Raw genomic sequence first — 20,683 nt, 5'->3', positions numbered from 1 at the left:
CCTGGCGGTCCATGACCGCCAGGGTCGGAATGACCCCCTCTATCTTTGTCCTGCATTTCTTTACTTAGGGCAGTTTTGATCTTGGCTGACATTGCTTGTGTGTGAGCATTGATGTGTCAGTGGTGGTCACGCTACCTGTTTTGTCTGGGCAGCATGTGTGGTTGTGTGAATAGCATTTGTCCACCAGTGATAGGTGTGTTGTGTGATGGCCATGTGTATATTGGGGACATGTTGTTGTGTTAGTATTGTGTGGTGTTTGTTTTGACATGTGTTAGTTGCAGTGTTGTGTGCCTTTGTGTGCTTGGACTGTGCGCATGAGTGTGTGTGGTGAATGATATGTTAGATACGATGTGATATGTGTTTGTGGGGTATGTTGTATACTGTGTTTTTTAGATGTGTGATTGTGTATGTTCATTCCCTAGTGTTGGTATGTTGTGTTGTATGTATGATTGGTCAAGGGGTAGTGTCTATTGTGGGTCCTTGACAATGCTTTGATGATGTTGCAATTGTGGTGTATTTGTGTTGTTTGGTGGTGGTGTGTGCTGATGTGTGTGGCTGTGCCGTTACTGTGTATCTGGGGATGGTGTGTGTTTCAGAAGTGTGTAATGGCCGTAATGTGTGTACTATGTATGTGCAGTGTTTATGTGGCGTGTCAGTGTGGGGTTACTTGCGTGTGTGTGTCGCCCTCGACACCCGCTTTCGATTTGTATGTTGTGTAGGCGTAGGTACTTTGACATTTTACAACAGTGACAGGTAAGTGTGTGTACTCACGGTTGCTGTTGTTGTCATCGGCGCTGGTTCCGAAGTCGTTGGGTGAGCAGAAGCAGCAGGAAGACGTGTGGTTCTGGTTCCATGGCGGCTCCGAACGAATATGGCTTCCTGAAGGTGAGTGTCTCCTTTTATACAGTTGGTTTCCGCCTGGGTTTCTGTGGTGGTGCGACCGTAGTGGAAACCTTGGCGGTGTACAGCCTCGTAATCTGTAGACAGGAACATGGGCCCTGATTCTAACCCCGGCGGTCTTCGACCGCCGGGGCGAGGGTCGGCGGGAGCACCGCCGACAGGCCGGCGGTGCCCCGCAGGGCATTCTGACCGCGGCGCTTTGGCCACGGTCAGAAAGGGTAAACCGGCGGTCTCCCGCCGGTTTACCGCTGCCCTTAGAATCCCCCATGGCGGCGCAGCTTGCTGCGCCGCCATGGGGGATTCTGACACCCCCTACCGCCATCCTGTTCCTGGCGGTTCGCCCGCCAGGAACAGGATGGCGGTAGGGGGTGCCGCGGGGCCCCTGGGGGCCCCTGCCGTGCCCATGCCAATGGCATGGGCACGGCAGGGGCCCCCGTAAGAGGGCCCCGCAAAGTATTTCAGTGTCTGCCTTGCAGACACTGAAATACGCGACGGGTGCCACTGCACCCGTCGCACCTTCCCACTCCGCCGGCTCGATTACGAGCCGGCATCCTCGTGGTAAGGGAGTTTTTCCCTGGGCTGGCGGGCGGTCTTTTGGAGACCGCCCGCCAGCCCAGGGAAAAACTCATAATACCCTCCGCGGTCTTCTGACCGCGGAGCGGTATTATGGGGGCGGAATTCTGGCGGGCGGCCTCCGCCGCCCGCCAGGATTAGAATCAGCCCCATGGTTCCCGCCGGCCTCCAGGTGGCTACCGTTGTCAGTGGCGGCCTGACCGCACTGGCGGTGCCAGCGGTGATGTAGCTGTATTATGTTAGAAGTACCGCCATGGTCATAATTTGGCAGTCTTCTCCGCCAGCATTGGCAGTCCTGAAACCTCCAAACTCGTAATGACCCCCTATATCACTCATGACGCGGTCAATGAAATTATTTATGACATCACTGATGACATCTCAAAATGTTACATTGGCACTGAAATTGTCACATAACTATAACATAACTTTATCCTTTTTTATTTTCAGTGATTTTCTAAGGTTTTTTTAAAAAACAAAATCAGATTTTATTATCACACCTAACCATAACGTTTCTTTAACCTTTTGGTTTTTTTCTGTGAATTTCTATTTTTTTGTACTGTAAATTAAGATATAATTACACGTCTAAGTTATAACCTCACTTTAGTGTTTTTCAATTCATTTCTAGGGTTTTTACCATAAAAATGTTTATATTACCATAGATAAAGCCACCCCTCTGCCGTGCAATGCCATGAGTCGAACGCTGTGAGTGGCATGGGTTGGCCACAACAGGGCCAACCCACTGCACGAAAGCAAGACCAAGCCGCAAAATGCTTTCTGCTGTGTGCTGTATGCAACTGGCAGCAGAGCCTGGCCTGGGGTCTGGTCTGAGGTCAGGCCCTGTAAATGACCCTCCGCGGGCAGCATACCCAACTCTCGGCCTTTGTTTGTGCACTGTGTTTGATTGCCCGCAAGGCCTGCCCAATGGTCAGGCACTGCAAATGACCCTCCCTGGGCAGCCAAGCCATGCATGGCCTTTAGCCATGCGGCGTGGTGTTGGCCACAGAGCCTGACTGGAGAACAGGCCCTGCATCTAACCTGCCCATAGGCTGCCAGCTCCCTGGCAGAGTGAAGGGATGTCACACGGCCCCCGTACCCATGTCATTATTGGCCCTAGGGATCCCATATGCCCAGAAGCCAAATCATTTATATTAAAAGAGGGAGTACACTGCATCCCTGCCCAAAGCTGAAATGGGCCCTTGGGACCCCATCCACTGTGGTCATATGCTCATTATAGAGAAGGGAGTGAGTGGCACCCTTCCTCGAGCCTTAAGGGACCCCATACCCCGGGGCCTAACATATTTACTTTATAGGAGGTATGTGTGACCCCACTCCCCAAGTCAAATTGGCCCAGGAGACCCCACTCACCCAGGGCCATACAGAAATTATAGGCGATCGAGGTGCATGGCCTCCCTCCGTAAGCCTTAAGAGGCCCCGGAGACCCCATCACCCTGAGCAAAACAATTATTTTAGAGAAAGGGTGTGTGGCCACCATCCCCATACCCAAATGGGCCTCAGGGGCCCCATCTCTGAAGTAAAAATTTTATTAATAGGGAAGGAGGCATCTTTCATCCCCTATAAGCCTTAAGAGCCCCAGGGATCCAGTCCTCTGGGACTAAACATATTTATATCAGGGGAGAGGGTTTGTGGCCCCCCTCCCTGAGCCTATATGGACCCGGGGATCCCATCCCCCTGGGACATACATTAATTAAAAGGGAGGGATGTGTGGCCCCTCTCCTGGAGCCTTTCCTGCGGGGACAGAGATGGGTACCGTGATGCCCCCGGGGCTCCCACAGACCACTAGTTGGGGGCCTTCAGGGGATCTCCTGGGCTCCACTGGCCATAGCGGCTCCTTGCACAATGCGAGAGCCGGCTTTGCTCCCGCTTGGAGGGAGAAGCTATCTTTATATCTTCCTTCTGGGCAAGTGCAATATCTGTTTCCCGGCCCGCAAAACAGAAGTCTGCTCCCGTCAGCTAGGAGCAAACTTGCTATCCCTGACCATGCTGCTGCATGCAGGAAAGGCATTTTTGCTATCACCTGGCAGATTTAAAAATGCTCCTGCCAGGTGGGAGCAAACATATTTTTCTCTGCCCACACTTATGCGGGCAGGGAAACTACTCTGTCCTAAGGGATGGCCTTAGGGAGGGGGGCTTGCATGGTGCTCCCCTTTAAAAGGACACATCGCCCCGTGGATGGGGGACCTGTGGCCTTTTTAGGCTTGAGGGTGGGCTCTTTTTTATGACTTGGCCTGGGGGATGGGGTGCCAGAGACTTTTAAGGCACAGGGAGGAGGGCTGAATGGCTTCACTCCCACTTAAAGGACACATATCCCCAGGAGGGGTATCCCTGGGGCTGCCAGAGATTCGTGGAGGGTGGGGCACATGCCCTTCCTTATTAAGGTATCCGGCACCTGAGGATAGGGTCCAATATGGCCTCGAGAAGAAGGGTCCCACTCACGCACCTCACCAATTAATTTATAATTATTGTTGGAATTCTATGTTATTCTTATTTGCTTGCTGTGATCCCACATTAGTCCTATTTGATCACAGCAAAAACAGCTGTGTTTTTTTGTTTTTACCTGTTTGTTTGGAAAATATTCCCTTCAACAATATTTTGAATTCAATATTTTTGTCATTTCTATTATCTGTATAGAAACACAATGTTGTGGTAAACAATATTTTTAACACAATAGTTTTGTCAACAATATATTTTAAAACAATATTGTGTCAGAGTACCCTCAGCCAACTGAATTTTGTTTTGGTGTGGTGCAAGCAGACATCTAAAAGGTGCCTGTAGGCGAAACCTACAAAAGGAGAGGAGAAGAAAGACAGAGAGGAAGAAACAGAAAGAAAGACAAGAATGACAAAAGATGGAAAAGAAAGTCAAGAAAGAAAGAAGAAGAGAGAGAGGAAATGAAGAAAGAAAAATATAAAAAGTGGAAAGAAGAACATAAATTGAGAGAGATAAAAGAAACAAAGAGATGAAAGAAAAGGGGGATGAAAGAAAGTGGGAAAAGGAAAGCGTAGAGTGGAAAGAAATAAAAAGAAAATAGAAAAAGATCCAAATAAAGACTCAAAGAAAAAGGTAGAGACAAAGAGAGAATTATAGGATAAAGGGAGCAGAGAGAGTTAAAAAAGATAGAACAAATGAAAGGGGGAAAAAGACAAAAAAGAAATAAAGAACACTAAAGAGAAGTAATGAAAGAAAGATGAAGAAGGAAAGAAAGAAAGTGGGAAAATGAAAGAAAGCAGGGTGTTACAGTAAAGAAAATGGTGATAGACACAACTGCAGACAAGGAGGTGAAAAGAATATATGGACATAGGATCAGTGGAGTGATGAAGATGGATGAGAAGAGAAGAGAAGGGAAAGATGGTAGGATGAAGGACAAAGACGGAAATAACAGAGAGATGCAAAGCATACAAGAAAGGAAGTTGGGACATATGGCGGAAAATAATTTAGGCAGTAATAGGGAAAGAAGGAGATGCAAAAGATAAAATAGACATTTAGACAACAGACAGTCTAGAAATGGGTGTGAAAGAAACAGAGAAATTAGGCAATAGTATGAGAGATCTAATTGAGAGAAGGAAACCAGGATATTGAGGTGAGATTTGACACCAGTAAATATTGTGCGTTTTGGTCAAGGCACCAACTTAGTCCCGGCAGATGATGTCCTTCATAGGCACATGAAAGACACTTTAGTCATGGTTATCACCCTCTTTCGCATTCTGTGGCCATTCTATTTAGCTATTCATTCATTCCATTCAGCTGTCCTGTCCTAACGGGACCCTCCTTGTAAAAAAGAAGGCTTTATAAACTACTCTTACACGCCAAAAAAACTTTAGAGGGAGTTTTGAACTTCAGTTCCTGAGGGATAATAGAGACATGGTTCAGAGAGGTTGTTTTTTAGATTTTCTTGATACTCCCCTGACCTCCACCATGCTATTGCTACTGGTGACAAAACACTAGAGGTGTTTATTAATTTCTGGATTTAACTATACATCCAGTAAGCAGTGGATTTTCAGGGGCCATCCACCCCTAAATTAAGCCAGGTAAAACATCTTTAAAGAAAACAATTTGCCATCTGATTGATTACTTTCAGCAACATTTGCAGAGTTGCAATCTGCACTAGTTTTAAACCGCCAGAAACAGGCTGGCGGGAAGGGGGTCAGAATCCCCTGGGCAGCGCTGCTTGCAGCGCTGCCCTGGCGGATTTGCCCAGCTGGGGGAAATCCGGCGGGAAACCGCCGGACCCGGTTTTCTGACCGCGGCTTTACCGCCGCAGTCAGAATGGGCAGGGAAGCACCGCCAGCCTGTTGGCGGTGCTTCCTCCATTCGCGGCCCTGGCCAGAGGTCGGAATGACCCCCTAAATATTTTAGCTGGCATGATTCCACACTGACCTGTAACCAAAATCTCCTAAGAATGCCCACCAGTCCCAAGGTCATTTTTTCATCTTTCTTGGAAGAATTCAGTTGTCTAATTGCTAAGGAACCTTTTTGCCTAAGGAATTATAAGTATCTATTTTAATAGAGCTGGGCTCATCTGTTCATGTTGTATTTTGGGCAAGAAATCATTGTCAATCTAAATAAATATTTGCCCACTTACAAAGCAGTGAAGACTATTAGGACATCCAGCTGTTTAGAAGGAAAAGCCCAGAAAGGTGGGAATTTCCTAAAAGAGGAAAGACCTATGGCTTGATTTACAATTTAGCAGATGCAATATCTGTTACAAATGTGATAGATATCCAACCTACCATAATAGTAGACTACTGGCACTGTGGCACTAGCCACAGGATATAATTCCCTTGAAATACGGCGGATGGGATATCTGTCACATTTGTAATCGAGTAACTCATCCTCCAAACTCGAAATTATATCCTCAGTCCTTTAGCGGAAGGCCATATAGTCCACATTTTTCTAAACAGAATCAGGTAATCAATTCCAATTGGAAAGTTAGGGACCATGTATTTCTGCTATCACCCGCATGACAACCTTGTATATGAAGGAAAAGACCACATGTGGGCAATATTTTGCTGGTTGTACGCATGACTAGAAAAATGGTTTGATTCGATTCTAATTCTCAGTTGATGACTACATCTCGATGATTTACTTTTCACTCTGTAGGAGTATGTTATCACTGCTTCCTTCCTTCCTCGCATGATATCGGATGCAAAGTACATAAATGAGCGCCTGTAATTATGAATTTCATTGAAGCAACACAATCATTGCTCTCCCATCTTCTTAGTATTATTTACTCCTCTGAGGAAATGTAATATTATCTTGCAAGACATCATTGTGGTTCTACAACTGTTCATTTCTATTAAGACTTTATATTTACATTAGGTACCACAAATGTTCTCTTAAGTTTGTATCAATGCAGGGCAGTTTTCACATGAGAGCTGTAAAGGAATTGATCTAATCCTATCTGGACTACTGGAATACAATTTAAATGAAAGCATCATTTGAAACAGTGGCCCAATTACAACTCATTTTATACATGGCCACACACTTATTGTGGGCTCTGGGAATATAATTATGTGGTTGGCACTCTGAGAGCTCAAGAATGATTTCCAACAGAAAACCATTTCTTATTTAAATCATAAATCATGTTTTCAATTTGCCCATCCTTTCTGGTGTCTAAATTAGGATGACAAACCGATTTTATCCTGGGAGCATGTCTTAAACATTTTGTCCTAAAACTGACACCATTCTGAAACTGGAACATTCTTAACCACAGGGTGGCAAACAGCACACATCATTCTACACAGTCATTCTTAATCAGAGAGAAACACAGTTGTCACTCCTGAATTGCTCTGATTATATAAGCCTAAAAAATGTGTCTAAATACAATATCTAATTTTCAGTACATGATAGTTATGCAAGAAGAGATATGTTGAAGTGTGTCCCAGTGGTTAATCCACTCTTGTGCTTCTTTTGCACGCACGAATTTGATATGACAGTTCAATGAGAATGTTTTATAGAAAGATTGATATGAAATGTTGAACCAGTTACACTGGGCAACTTTAATGAGTTGCTGGTTATTTTTAACTAGAATTTGCTTGTGAATACTTCATGTTAAAAAACAATCAATGTATTCATTGATAGACTTTTAATCCAATTTTCCATTCAAGCAGTATTGATTTGATTTGAAGCACATAGGTCAGCTTAGTCTTCAGTTGTATGATGAATATCACCAACAAAGATATTGGAAACAAAATTAGCACCACAAAGATCAAGGACAAAAATGTAAACTTTACCTACTTTGTAGGTAAAGTCAAAACTATGGAAAACAAACAAATAAAAGACCATAATAGCATCAAAAAGTGGGAAAGTATATTTAATGTTAACCATTACACTGTATTAACTTTAAAGCCTATATTAAATTTAAAAATAATACTAATGTGAAAAAGTATACTTACAACTTAAAACAGCTAAACAAAGTATAACTTACAAACATAAAGTAAAAACATATACTTTTGAGTAATTGTAAAACACAAATAGAATATTTATAAAAAACTATTGTAATGCAAACATTACTAATCTTCTAGTGATGTCACTGACCACTTCATGAGTGATGTAATATGTGAGGTCATAAGCAGTGCATTATGGGAGCACAAGTTATAGTTAGCTCATGTAACTATAACTGCTGATTTTCTATGACTTTGTATAAGTAAATTCAGGATCTAACTATAACGTCCATGGAACCTTTGTTTTTCTTAGTGAATATATATATACACACACACACACACACACACATAGATATGTATACGAACATACATATATGTATATATATGGCCAGTCGAAGGCTCAGGCCGAAGCGCGTTGCCATATCTGTTTCAATAGCACTATGCACTTTGTACTCTACATAGAATAAGAAAATAAATCACCTTTCGAGTTGATGGATGGTGCCGGCGTCGTTCCTGCCATGAAAAGCTGGCAAATATTGCCTCTTTGATGCTGTGTAATGATTTATAACCAAATAAATATATATATATATATATATATATATATATATATATATATATATATATGTGTGTGTGTGTGTGTGTTTTTTAGGGGTTAGGATGGGTAGTGTTTTTGGGGGGTGTAAGGGTTTCTTATTAGGGTTTAGGGTGGTTATGGGAATTAGGGTGATAAGGGTTTTTTTGTGTTTAGTTTGGGTATGGGATTTAAGGTGCTAAGGGTATTTTTAGAGCTTAGTGGTGGGTATGGTTTTTTGGGTGGTAAGGTTGTTTTTAGGTTTTAGGGTGGGTATGGGTTTCCTGGTAATGAGGACATTTTTAGATTTAAGAGTGGATGTGGGTTTTGTGTGTAAGGGCATTTTTAAGTTTTAGGGTGGGTGTGAATTTTGGGATGGTAAAGGCATTTTTAGGTTTTAGGATGGGTATGGCTTATGGGTGGGACGGGCATTTTTAAGGTTTAGGGTGGGTGGGTGTGGTATTTAAGGTGGTAAGGGTATTTTTAGGTTTTAGGGTGGGTATAGGCTTTTGAGTGATAGGGGCATTTTTATATTTTTGGGGTAGTCGTGTGTTTTTGGATTGTAAGGGTTGTTTAGGTTTTAGGATGAGCATGTGTTTTTGGGTGATAAGGGCATTTTTAGGTTTAAGGGTGGATATGTGTTTTTGGGTGATAAGGGCATTTTTGGTTTTAGGGTGGATATGGGTTTTTGGGTGGAAAGGACATTTTTAGGTTCTCGGGTGTGTATTGGTTTTTGGTGGCAAGATGTTTGTAGGGTTTAGTGGGTATAGGTTTTAGGGTCATAAGAGGTTTTTAGGGTTATGGGCGGGTATAAGATTATGGGTGGTAACAGTATTTTAAGGGTTTCAGGTGGGTATGGGTTCTTGGGTGGTAAGGACAATTTTAGGTTTTAGGATCGGTATGGGTGGTAAGGGGTGTTTAAGGTAGGTACGGGTTTTAGATTGGTAAGGGCATTTTGTTTTGGGTGGCAAAGTGTATATATATCTATCACATATATATATATTATGGGAGTTATACTTACTTCATTTTCTACCACACATATGCCTTTATCAATCTGTCTTTAAAATGGAATTTTTGTGATAAAGGTGATAAAGGGACGCGCTTACACGGAGGGGGAAGGAGGCGGCAACTCACTTTCAAGGGCAGGAGCCCTTTAAACCAGCGGCAGCGCTCCCGCCTCGCGGGACGCGCTTACACGGAGGGGGAAGGAGGCGGCAACTCACTTTCAAGGGCAGGAGACCTTTAAATCAGCGGCAGCGCTCCCGCCTCGCGGGACGCGCTTACACGGAGGGGGAAGGAGGCGGCAACTTACTTTTAAGGGCAGGAGCCCTTTAAATTAGCGGCAGCGCTCCCGCTTTGCGGGCGGCGCCCGGGCAAAGCCCGGGCTAAGGGCGGGCCCATCCTGCGCCCGTCAGCGACCGGAGGAGGCCGGGCTGGGCCATACCATTTTCATCTTGATTTTCGAGGTCGGTGACCAGTGGACGAATATATTCAGTCACCTGAACACCTTACCAACTTAGGTGAGCAGTACTTTAGGCCCTCCTGTTGTTTTAGCCTTTTTAACAAAGCCTCAGTGGAGCGAAATCAGGGTGGGAACAGGGGAGGAAAAGCACCTACAGAAAAAGACTGTCAAACTTTGGGGCTGGACTAAAGTGTCTTATCAAAGCAAGATGGGTAGACGGAAGGGGGGATACTTCTGGAAAAGGCCGGCAACAATAAGACTCTAGACGGTTTCCTCCAAAAAGCGGTAGGGGCATTAGAAAAAGAAATTGAACTGGTGGAGCGCCATCTAACTGCCCCCCAATCGACGGAGGCTCCACCGAAAACTCTTCCACAACTTCTTCACCCACCCGCTTCTCGGCCTGCCTTGGCAATTCCACCTCCAACCACCCAAATGTCTGTTGCAGAGTCCCTGGAAAATCCTAAACAGCCCCCAGAATCTACACAGCCTCTTCCAGATAGGCCAGCACCCACCCCAGAGCACAGCTCAAAGGGCAAAAGAAAACGAGGGGAGGCAAACTTAAAGAACAAACGGGCCCGTGTTTTGAACTCCCCCAATCATGCCGTGCCTACTCGGACCAAGGACTGTATACCTGCCCAAGCTACTATCAACGGCAGTTCAGATATAGCCTTCATAATAGATTTAATAAAAGACGAGCTCTCTAAAAAGCTATACCCTACAACAACTCGCCTATTAGCCATCGAGGAGAAACTTGACGGTCTCATCAAACTCAACCAGATGAACATCTCTCCCTCACCAGATTCACAATATTCCCACCAAAATTTTCCCCGAGCCCTCCAGTCAACAGTGCCAGTAGCCTTCCCCTATCACTGAGCACGATCCATAACCCTCGATCAATTTGCCCTGATTCTTTGTATCAACCAGTGAAGGCTCCAACTGTCAGACTGGTCAATGCCCCTAAAACTAAGTGCTCTAAGACTGCTCCCCTCTTCTCAAGGGGGATTGATGAAATTGCTTCTTCTAACAATATGGGTACAAAATTGCACAAAGATACCCCAGATCAGACCCACCCTCCAGCAGATTGGATACATAGGGATCAAAGAACTAATATGAGAACTTTACACCTACCACCGGAAGCTTGCCCTTATGTGCTTGTTATCACGAGTGTTCCTAAGCTTAAAACCAACATTTCCGAATCATTTACAGAACTGAAAAATAAGGTTATTCACTGGCTACATAGATACGCTAGATTTGCTTTTCATATGGTACCTTCAATATTAATGGTGAGGAGGGTGGGTTGGGTGGGTCCACTTAAGAATCCCGGTACGGGAGATTGTATTGTTATCAACTTCGATGCACCTTCCCTTGCCCAACAGCTTTCCTTGAACGTGTGCCAATCTAAACCTCTAGGGGGAGAAATTTCTCTATGTAGGCTCCAGGCCTTCTACCCTCACAAAGTTGTACCAGCTACCAAGGGGACGTTAATGCCACTCAGAGGTCCCACCAGTTTGCAGATGCAGCCTGACCCCCAGTTGAGATGTAGCCCCCTCTCGCTCTCTGAAATTGATTGACTAAAAACTAGCACTGTATACAGCTCATTTCAGCCTCAAGGTTCTAAAAATTGGGATAAGAAGCACCTTATAGTTGGAAATATTGAAACATATGAAATAGGGTTAGGTAATCCTGAGGCCGACCAGACCCCTATTGCAGACACTAGAGATTCCACGCCAACCTCCGCATCTGCCCAGCCAGATCCTTTTAAGATGGAAACCAGCATCTGGCTTTCCTCCTGCGACCAGAGTTTGGAAAATTGTATCGGGGGAGCAAGTAAGGAGGGCAAGGTGAACGAGACCAATCTAGCCCCGGATTTAATAGGCCTCAGTAATCATGGGTATTCACCACCATCTCAGACACTCGAACTACTCACGCCACGCCCCGATTCAGACGGGGCAAGTAATATCTTGGGCGATACTGTAGTGGGAAACCCAAATGAGACGGGTATAGATATGATTGAAAAGGGTATAAAATCTCCTCACGGCACTCCATTTGCAAGAGAGAACTTTGTGGCTGAAGTTCTCCAAGACAAAATAGATGGTCTAGACACCATTCTTAGCTGGAATATTGCAGGGCTGGAGAATAAAATGAGTAATCCTGAATGGGGCAAATTCATAGATGAACATAAAATATGTATTTTTCAAGAAACGTGGGCACTGGAGCCCAAATACAGAATTGGTTACAAAAGTTACTGAGTCCCAGCAACTAAGGTGAACTAAGGGAGACCCTCAGGTGGGTTGCTTATATGGCTTAGCTGTTCCCTTAAATGTCGGATTGAAACAATTGACTTGGGTTGTCCCGATTTGATGGGTTTATCAATACCATCCCTTAGTGAGAAACCGCTTCTAATAATGAATATTTATAACAGGAGCTTGGGTAGCAAATATGAGTCGGACACATTGACTATTTTGGATAGCCTCCTCTCTTGTAAATCACCTTCCCACCTTATTCTTATTGCAGGAGATTTAATGTCACTTTTGAACCCTACTTGCTGGCTCAGAAACTATATAAAGATGAGGACGCCTACTGGGGTATTCCTCAACTGGTGTCAAGCAAAAGACCAAAAATGAATAGACTAACACATCAGGTTGTGGATATAACACTGGCACATGGCCTGCGGGCCTGCAACGGTCGCTCCCGCTCGGACCCTGATCTTCACCCTACATTTAGGCGTGGAACACAGAAGAGCCAGATAGATTATATTTTGCTTGATATCCGGCTGTGGGGTCATATGGTTGACATGAACATTGTAGAACATGAGGAAAGTGACCATGAGCCATTGATTTTATCTCTTAGGAATTTATTACCCCTACTTGAATCCTCTTGCCTCAAGTCCCATGAGCAACAGCTCGCACTGACCAATAACAGACGAAACGTTAGATGGGAATCCTTGAGTACTGACACAGTCACATTGGCATCTGTGTACAGACAGTTGGCTGATCACATGGAACGCATACCTCAGCTTTTAGAAGACAGAGGTGCGCTTATAGTAGCCCACACACAACTATTTAATTCTCTAAAACATCTGTTTACTAAAGAGTCTGCAAAAAAAGTTAAAAAGAAGTGCAACGCGAGGTGGTTCAATGCTGTATGTAGGGAGGCACAGCACAAACTATTGAGAGCTTTAAGAGGGGGTCAGTCAGACCATATAAGGAAAGCCAGGAAAGACTACAAACAGGAACTAAGTAGAGCCCGTAGGAGATGGGATGAATCCAGATGGGTTTCCCTCCTGGAGTCTGCTAAAATAAATGACACCTCGAAATTTTGGAAACTGGTGGCTGATGCCAGTGAAGAACCCATCCGTTCGCCTGGTGCCTCAATACTCCCAGTAGAGTGGACAGACTACTTTTCCCGACTATATTCTGGGATCGCTGGTGTTACTACCAGGGAATTGAATCATATTATGATCTTTGAGACCCCCAAAATTGAATTTACCCTGGCGGAAACCAAGGCTGCGATTGATTCACTGAAATGGGGAAAGGCCCCTGGCCTTGATAAAATACCAGGCGATTTGTATAAGACAAGCCCAGATATATGGGCCCCATATCTGAACCTGATTTCCAATACAGTAGCTGCAGGAGCGCCTGTCCCGAGCTCTTGGATGGGAGCGGAGCTAGTTCCCATCTATAAGAAAGGTAGCCCCTCTAACCCTGCCAACTACCGTCCAATCTCCTTATTTGACAACTTCCAAAAACATTTTGCAAAGCAAATTTTGTCCCGTCTAGAAGAATGGATTCTGGAAACTAATGTCATCTCCGACCTGCAAGCAGGGTTTAGGCCAGCAGTTAGTACCGTAGATCAGGTGCTAAGATTTCTAACAATCAAATGGAAGACTGTGGAAGTAGGAGGGGGCAACCTCTTTGTAGTTTTTATTGATCTTAGAGCCGCGTTTGATCTGGTCCCGAGAAACCAGTTATGGCTGACATTAGCCAACATGGGTATCCCACATGGTCTCTTGAAACTTATCGCCCGATTACACGAGAATACATACGCACAAATTAGGAGCGGTAAGGATGGTGACTTAACAGATCCAGTGGCTATTGAGAGAGGAGTCAGGCAGGGCTGTGTCTTGGCCCCTACCCTTTTTCTTTTATAAATAAATAGTTGTATTAAGTATTTAGCAAATTGCACTAATGACTCCCCAAAGTTGGCCGGGATTAAAGTGCCATGTTTACTCTATGCGGATGACACTATCCTGCTGACCAAAACATCCACGGAAATCCAGAATCTGGTCAACCAGTTCTGTGCATTTTTCAGAGATTACGGGTTAGATATTAATGTTAAGAAAACTAAACTCATGATATATAGCGCCCCGAACAAGAAGCTCAAAGCAAATATAAAGATGGATTCAGCTCACCTGGAGATTACCTGGGCATTAGATTATCTGATAAGGGCAGCTGGGATGCAGCTATAAGGAAAGGGGCACTTACCATCAGTCAAAGATGTGGAGTGATAGGACATAAGGCTAGCACTGCAGCGAGCCCCCCTCTGACCCTTATTTCTGAAATTTATAAAGTCCAAATCCATGCCGCTGCCCTATATGGAGCGGAACTTTGGGGATCACATAGACAACTGGACACCCTTCAAACCAAAGAAAATAATTTCCTTAGACACATATCCAGACTAGGGAAGGGCACGCCGGTGCTCCCCCTAAGGCTGGACCTGGGTTTAAACAGTATTAAAGATACAGCATACTTAAGGCCACTTCTGTACTGGGTTAGACTATGGAAAACGGAAGAACTTGAACCCTTTAGGACAGAAGTCAAAGACCTATTGTCACCTTGCTATGGATGGGAAAAAGTTTGTTGGTTAAGGGAGATGAAAGCAGCTTGGGTCAAATTGGGTCTATCCCATTATTGGGAGAATCCCGAGATGATTCCTGGTAACGCTAGATTGCTGATCAAAGACCGATATTGGGGAAAAATCTATGAGGAATCTCTCGGCTCAAATGGGTTAGGTCGGCTGACAGCAGAGTTCCTGCTGGTCAAGCACGAACCTTTACCTGAAAGCTTTCTGGATCTCCCTATACCAGCCCGTGCCCGTTCTCTATTACTTCAGTTCAGATACGGAACATTGGCGGTCAACAGCTTCACGGCTCGCTGGTCGTCCAATAGTCCTTTGTCTGACAAATGTATAAATTGTCATCTATGCAAGGAAACTTCTGAGCATGTCCTATTTTTCTGTCCTTTGTACAAATGCCCTCGAGGAAAGTGCATTATTCCTCTGTGCAAATCACTTCTAACACAAAACCGAACCAGTGTATATAGAATATGTAAATATGACACTTCCATGCTGATAGTGAGTTCTGTTTCCAAATACTTGGCAGCAGCATGGACAATCCGCAGTAGGATTATTACAGATCTTAATCCACTGGTTGAAGAACGGTCTAGAATTTAGCGGATTAGTGCCCTGTTACAATAGTCCGGGATTTTAAATAAAACTATTAGAGTGATCATTGAGGATATCAGACTGTATCTCTGTGCATGTTGTCTAGTGGGCTACCCCAATTAAAGTGGTTTATAGTTCCTTAGCATATATTATTTTATAAACGGCAAGATGCAATTTATTTGACAAATTTACTTAAGAGAACTGGCCAACCTAGGGTACCCTTTTCCACTGATTGACTTCTAACTTTTGTAAATAGGAGCTATTGCATGAAGTTTTTAGGATTCATTTTATTTATAAATCTGTTTTAGAATAGTTTTATATGTTTTATCAGTAACAAATTGATTTGTATTATCTTAGCACTTAGCGCCTTGCATAAGGTAAGATTTAGGCACTATTTTAAAAGTCCTGTTTTAATTATTTATGAAACTTTTTTATGTAGCACTAGGAACCTGTTCGATAAGCAGTGTACTAACTGTTAATGCTTCCTTTTATGTGATGGTTTACGATTTCTATCTCTTTGTATGTACGACTATTTTTTTTATTTTTTAAATGGTCTAAACTTAGACCGAATAAACTATTGATTGATTGATTGATAAAGGCATGCATGGTAAAGGCATATGTGTGGTAAAATCTTTCATTGTAAATGCATGCATGGTAATGGCGCATGCGTTGTAGTGACCTCGTTGTAAAAGCATATGTGGTAGTTGCATGCGAGGTTCCGTCATACAACCTTACAGGACATTAGTATCTCAAGACATTTTTAAGAATATATTTTGGTGTAATACCCAGCCGTGCCCATATTTCTTACACTCCTACCTCTTACTGAAGCTTCTTGGGTGTAAGTTCAAGTTGGATGGTGCAGCAATTCAATTCTATTAGCTTTAGTTGATTTTCATGATAAAAATGATAAAACGCATACAAAATATAACAATTTTGACATATTATAATTTAAACAGTATTACATGAATAGGTTAAAAACAGCAAAAGGCTTAAAACGAATAATATCATCAGGTAAAAATTGTGCTAAAGGAGAAATTCAACTCACAACAGCTGATTCATTCAAAGTAACCATGTTTTTCCTAAGATAGATCACAGACTACAAGTTTCTTGATAATGTGCAATAAATCAATAGAATAGGTAGTGATTGCAGAAGCAAGAAAGCGGGGCGACATTGTTTAAATCTTACATCACGTAGGACAGGCAATATGAAATGCTTTCTCAGATACTTGTAAACAAGCATTTTCAATGCAACGCATCTCGCATTTGCTCGAGTTAGAGCTATTAGCGTTGTAAAGAAAAAACATGCAGCGCGATCGCGCTGCGTGAATCATAAACAGATAAAGATTTTGGACACCATGCTGAAAACATCGAGACTTGTATGTTTTTAGTAGTTTAAGGGTGCTGTGTAGGTGGGCTAAATACCGGAAAAGGCATGACGTATGCATGCCTTTCACAAATGAAGGCAAGTGGATTTTAAAAGGCAAGCCCACAAACCAATGAAAGTGACTGATGTGACATGGGCATGGTTGGAAGCCCAAAGAGAGATTATAGAATGGGACAGAGGGCTTTGTGCTCGCCCATAAAAAGTGTGCAAAGTGCTTTGAATAGATGAATTGTCACAGACATTTAATTAAAACTTCTGACAAGTCGGATTTAGGAAATGCTACTAGGAGGTGAAAAATGTTGATTCTAAAGCGAGTCGTCAAACCTATGATGAAAATTGTAAACGGATTTAAGGTAGGGTTGCATGTCACGAGTAACCAATATCATTTGTTTTTTGACAATGCTAAGTTTTGTACGTTCAATAGCCAATCTGCGTTCCTCAAGCAAAGATAAACGTGCCTTTTTTAATTTCCTTCCTACTAGGTCGATGTGTTGCATCAGGGTTCCCAAAGGTTTCGCGTGTCCTAAGTCCAAACAGGTATGTTTAATCAAATTCATCCAAGGAATTTGAAGAGGTGAGCGCAATTTGAGACAATCCTTGATAATCTTGCGATTTAGTACAGTGTTGTCACAAGACCAAATCTTGTGCCATAGAAGTTTCTGCCCAATTCTAATCGTACAAGTTAACAAGCATTTGTAATGCAAAGGGTCTCACATTTGCTCGTGTTAGAGCTATTGGTGTTGAAAACTCCTAACTGGACTTTTCACTCGTAATTAAACCTATCGGCAAAAGTGCAATTATGTACGTAACCGAAAAAGTGCAATTAACTGTTAAACAGGGTGGATATTATGCAAAGCGCTCGACTTCTGCCAAGCAAGATCGCGCTGCGAAAATAGAGAAAAAGTAGTCCTTGAACCGGTCGGAAAACAGGGAGCCTCGTATGTTTTCTGTACTTGGTCGATGCGCTCGAGGAGGGCTAACCACCGGAAAAGGCATGACGTATGTGTGCCTTCCACTAATGAAATCAAGCAGATTCTAACAGGCAAGCCCACTAACCAATGAAAGACACTGACGTGACGTGGACGGGGCTCCGAGCCCTTTTTAATTCCTAAAGCGTCTCGCAAGCGAAACGCATGCGCAAGCGCATGCAACGCAGGCTCGACCCTAAAAAAGGGGTCCCAAGTTCAGAACGACAGACAAAAGAGGTTCCTAAAAATGGCATTCTCTATCAGCTGAAGGGAGTCGATGTTACTGTATCCCCAAAAACCCACCCTGTAAAGAGCTGCTGACACGCAATTGTCCTTGTAGATAGTTAATACATTCAAGGGTCTATTGCCAAGTTCAATTGCAAAATCTGACAGCGCTGTGGAGGCTTTCATAAAGTGCAACTTCCTGGAATTAACATCCTGTTTCCATGAACCATGTGATTCAAATAGGATCTCCAGATAAGAAAAGGTAGAAGTAAAATTTACTTAGCGTCTCCAACCTCGAAGTCATGACACTTTGTAAATTTCCTCCCCCATTTCATTATAAATGTTTTACCCAGGTTCACATTTGGACTAAGAGCCTGCAAATGGTTGCAAAGCAAGTGAGTAGGCATTGTAGACACAGCGGAATATGTGACATAAGAATGGCGTTGTCAGAGTAGAGGAGGGCTGGGATAGGTCTATGCCCAATCTGAGGGAGATCACCTACAGCTTTGTGTCAAAACAGTTTCCAAGCTGTTAATATACAAAGTAAACAAGAAAGGAGCGAGGACACAAACCTGCCTAAGCCTCCCCTCCATGCTGCTTGCCTGGGTACATTCACCCAGGAGGACCATAGTGAACCCCTTGCCCTGCTCTCCTAGTACAACTCTCTGAGTTATTTTTGAAAGGCCTACTCCAAGCTGCAGTTCATCATGCAAAACACAATTGAAGGCACTAGATAAATCAAAAATGTTAAAAACAAATGCTGCTGATCATTGATGGAGCACAAAGTCCAAGCCGGCATGGGCACAACTGACTGTAACTACACACACCTACCTGTGGCACTAAGCTGAACAGTAGCTCATCACGCCATAAGCTACATCATATGAAGTTTACGCTATGGGCACCAAGTGCACTTGCCATAATCAGACACAAAAAGGACACATTACACCCACTTTGGACAGGTCACTCGCACTGCATCGCAACACTACATAAAAACACGTCTGCTCATCTCAGGCACTTGGATAATGAGGTGCACATGACATTGTCCCACACAACACCAACACACCAACATCACATCTGCAAATACAACTCACACACCCACATCTCACACATGCCATGGACTGCAGTCACATTCAACACACACATATGTATGGAGGTGACAGGGAACACAAACACCACTACCAGTAAACAGCCATGCAATGGACACACACATCACCCACCTTGCAACACAATGGAAGGACAATGGGATGCACAGTAGACAGAGAGACAATTATACAAAGATCACTATGCTAACAATACCTGCACAATAGGGATGGCATGATTAGGAACACTCAGGGAAGGAGGTTGCACTGGGACACATATCACTTTGCACATGTCCCTTAAACAACATTAGCACATGAACTGGCCCTATATGTACCTCAGGGACAGACAATACTAGACCAAAATAACATGCCTATCTACACATTGTGGAAGTGCAAGTCAACAAAGCACATACAACTCCAACAGCATGGGATATACCTCTACATGAAGTAGCTGAAAGGTACACACAGCTAAATGGACACATGCACAGTCAAATGCAAACAAAGGTAGCACAATTAAACACATACCATGTCTGCACAAACAAAAACCAAGCTCCTACACACTAGATGAATCCATATAAGGGTGACAAGTCTAACACCATGTATGCTCACATTGTACAATATAAGATGAAATTCTTCCCATACCAAACAGTACAAAACGTCATGGCACCACCTTTGCACTTACACCCACATATCCATACAGCCAACATATACCCTTTCCTTAGGAGACACCTGCACTGCATACAAAGTCATATACTGCAACCAACAGCAAATGGATCAGCAAGCAGGTTGAAACACACACAACTGTTGGAAGACAACACAGGTTACTCAGGAACAACATAAAGGTAGAAAAGGAATTGCAGGACAATTATGTACCCAAAAAAACAACCGTTTGGGTTTATTAAATTTGAAGTCTTTAAAGTCCAAGGCCATTGGCCAGTCCACTAGAGTGTGCATGGGCATGTCACTGTGCCATCACTTTACTCCTAACTTCCAGGGAACCTCTACAGGAGGCGGCATCAGGTTGGTAGGCAGGCACCTCCAGGATCTTCTTTGGGGGTTGAAGGGAGGTTGGATTTGGGAGGGGTGGGTTTGGGTTTCAGAGGGGTGGACAGCTTCTTGGGAGGGGAGTTCTTCTCAATAGCAGGCCAGTGCCACATCCATCCCCATAGATCCTATTCAAGTTCATGTGCACATCCATTTGTCACATACATAATGATCCAACAATAAGAAATTATGCTTGCTCCAAACTCCTGTCATGTTGCTGACAAAAGAACAATAGCCTAGAGAAGGTGACATGGAAATATTCATGTTACACTGGACACAATTACACAATGCACACTTCACTAAGTGATATTTGTCCCAATGGAGTCATGGAGGTAATACTAATGTTGCTCAGATAGACCACACATGTGACATGGAAATAGACACTGTAGACATTATATGCAATATGTCAGGGAGAGATGTTCCCAAAATCAACAACACAGTGAATCAGCAAGCCCCATGGTAATCACCACTAGTGTCTGTTGCCCCTTACAATGGCATACTCTGAGTGCATCAGTAGATGCCATTAGTCCCATGGATGTTGGAGAGGCCCAGAGATTTGCAAGTACTTGTAGAAGACCTTCAACATGTTGCCCAACTAGAATCTACATCATTGTCTACATAGTGGTCCTGCAGA

Source organism: Pleurodeles waltl, chromosome 6, assembly GCF_031143425.1.
Source record: "Pleurodeles waltl isolate 20211129_DDA chromosome 6, aPleWal1.hap1.20221129, whole genome shotgun sequence".
Lineage (NCBI taxonomy): Eukaryota > Metazoa > Chordata > Amphibia > Caudata > Salamandridae > Pleurodeles > Pleurodeles waltl.
The sequence above is the reverse complement of the archived record's forward strand: the minus strand, read 5'-3'. Positions refer to the sequence as shown.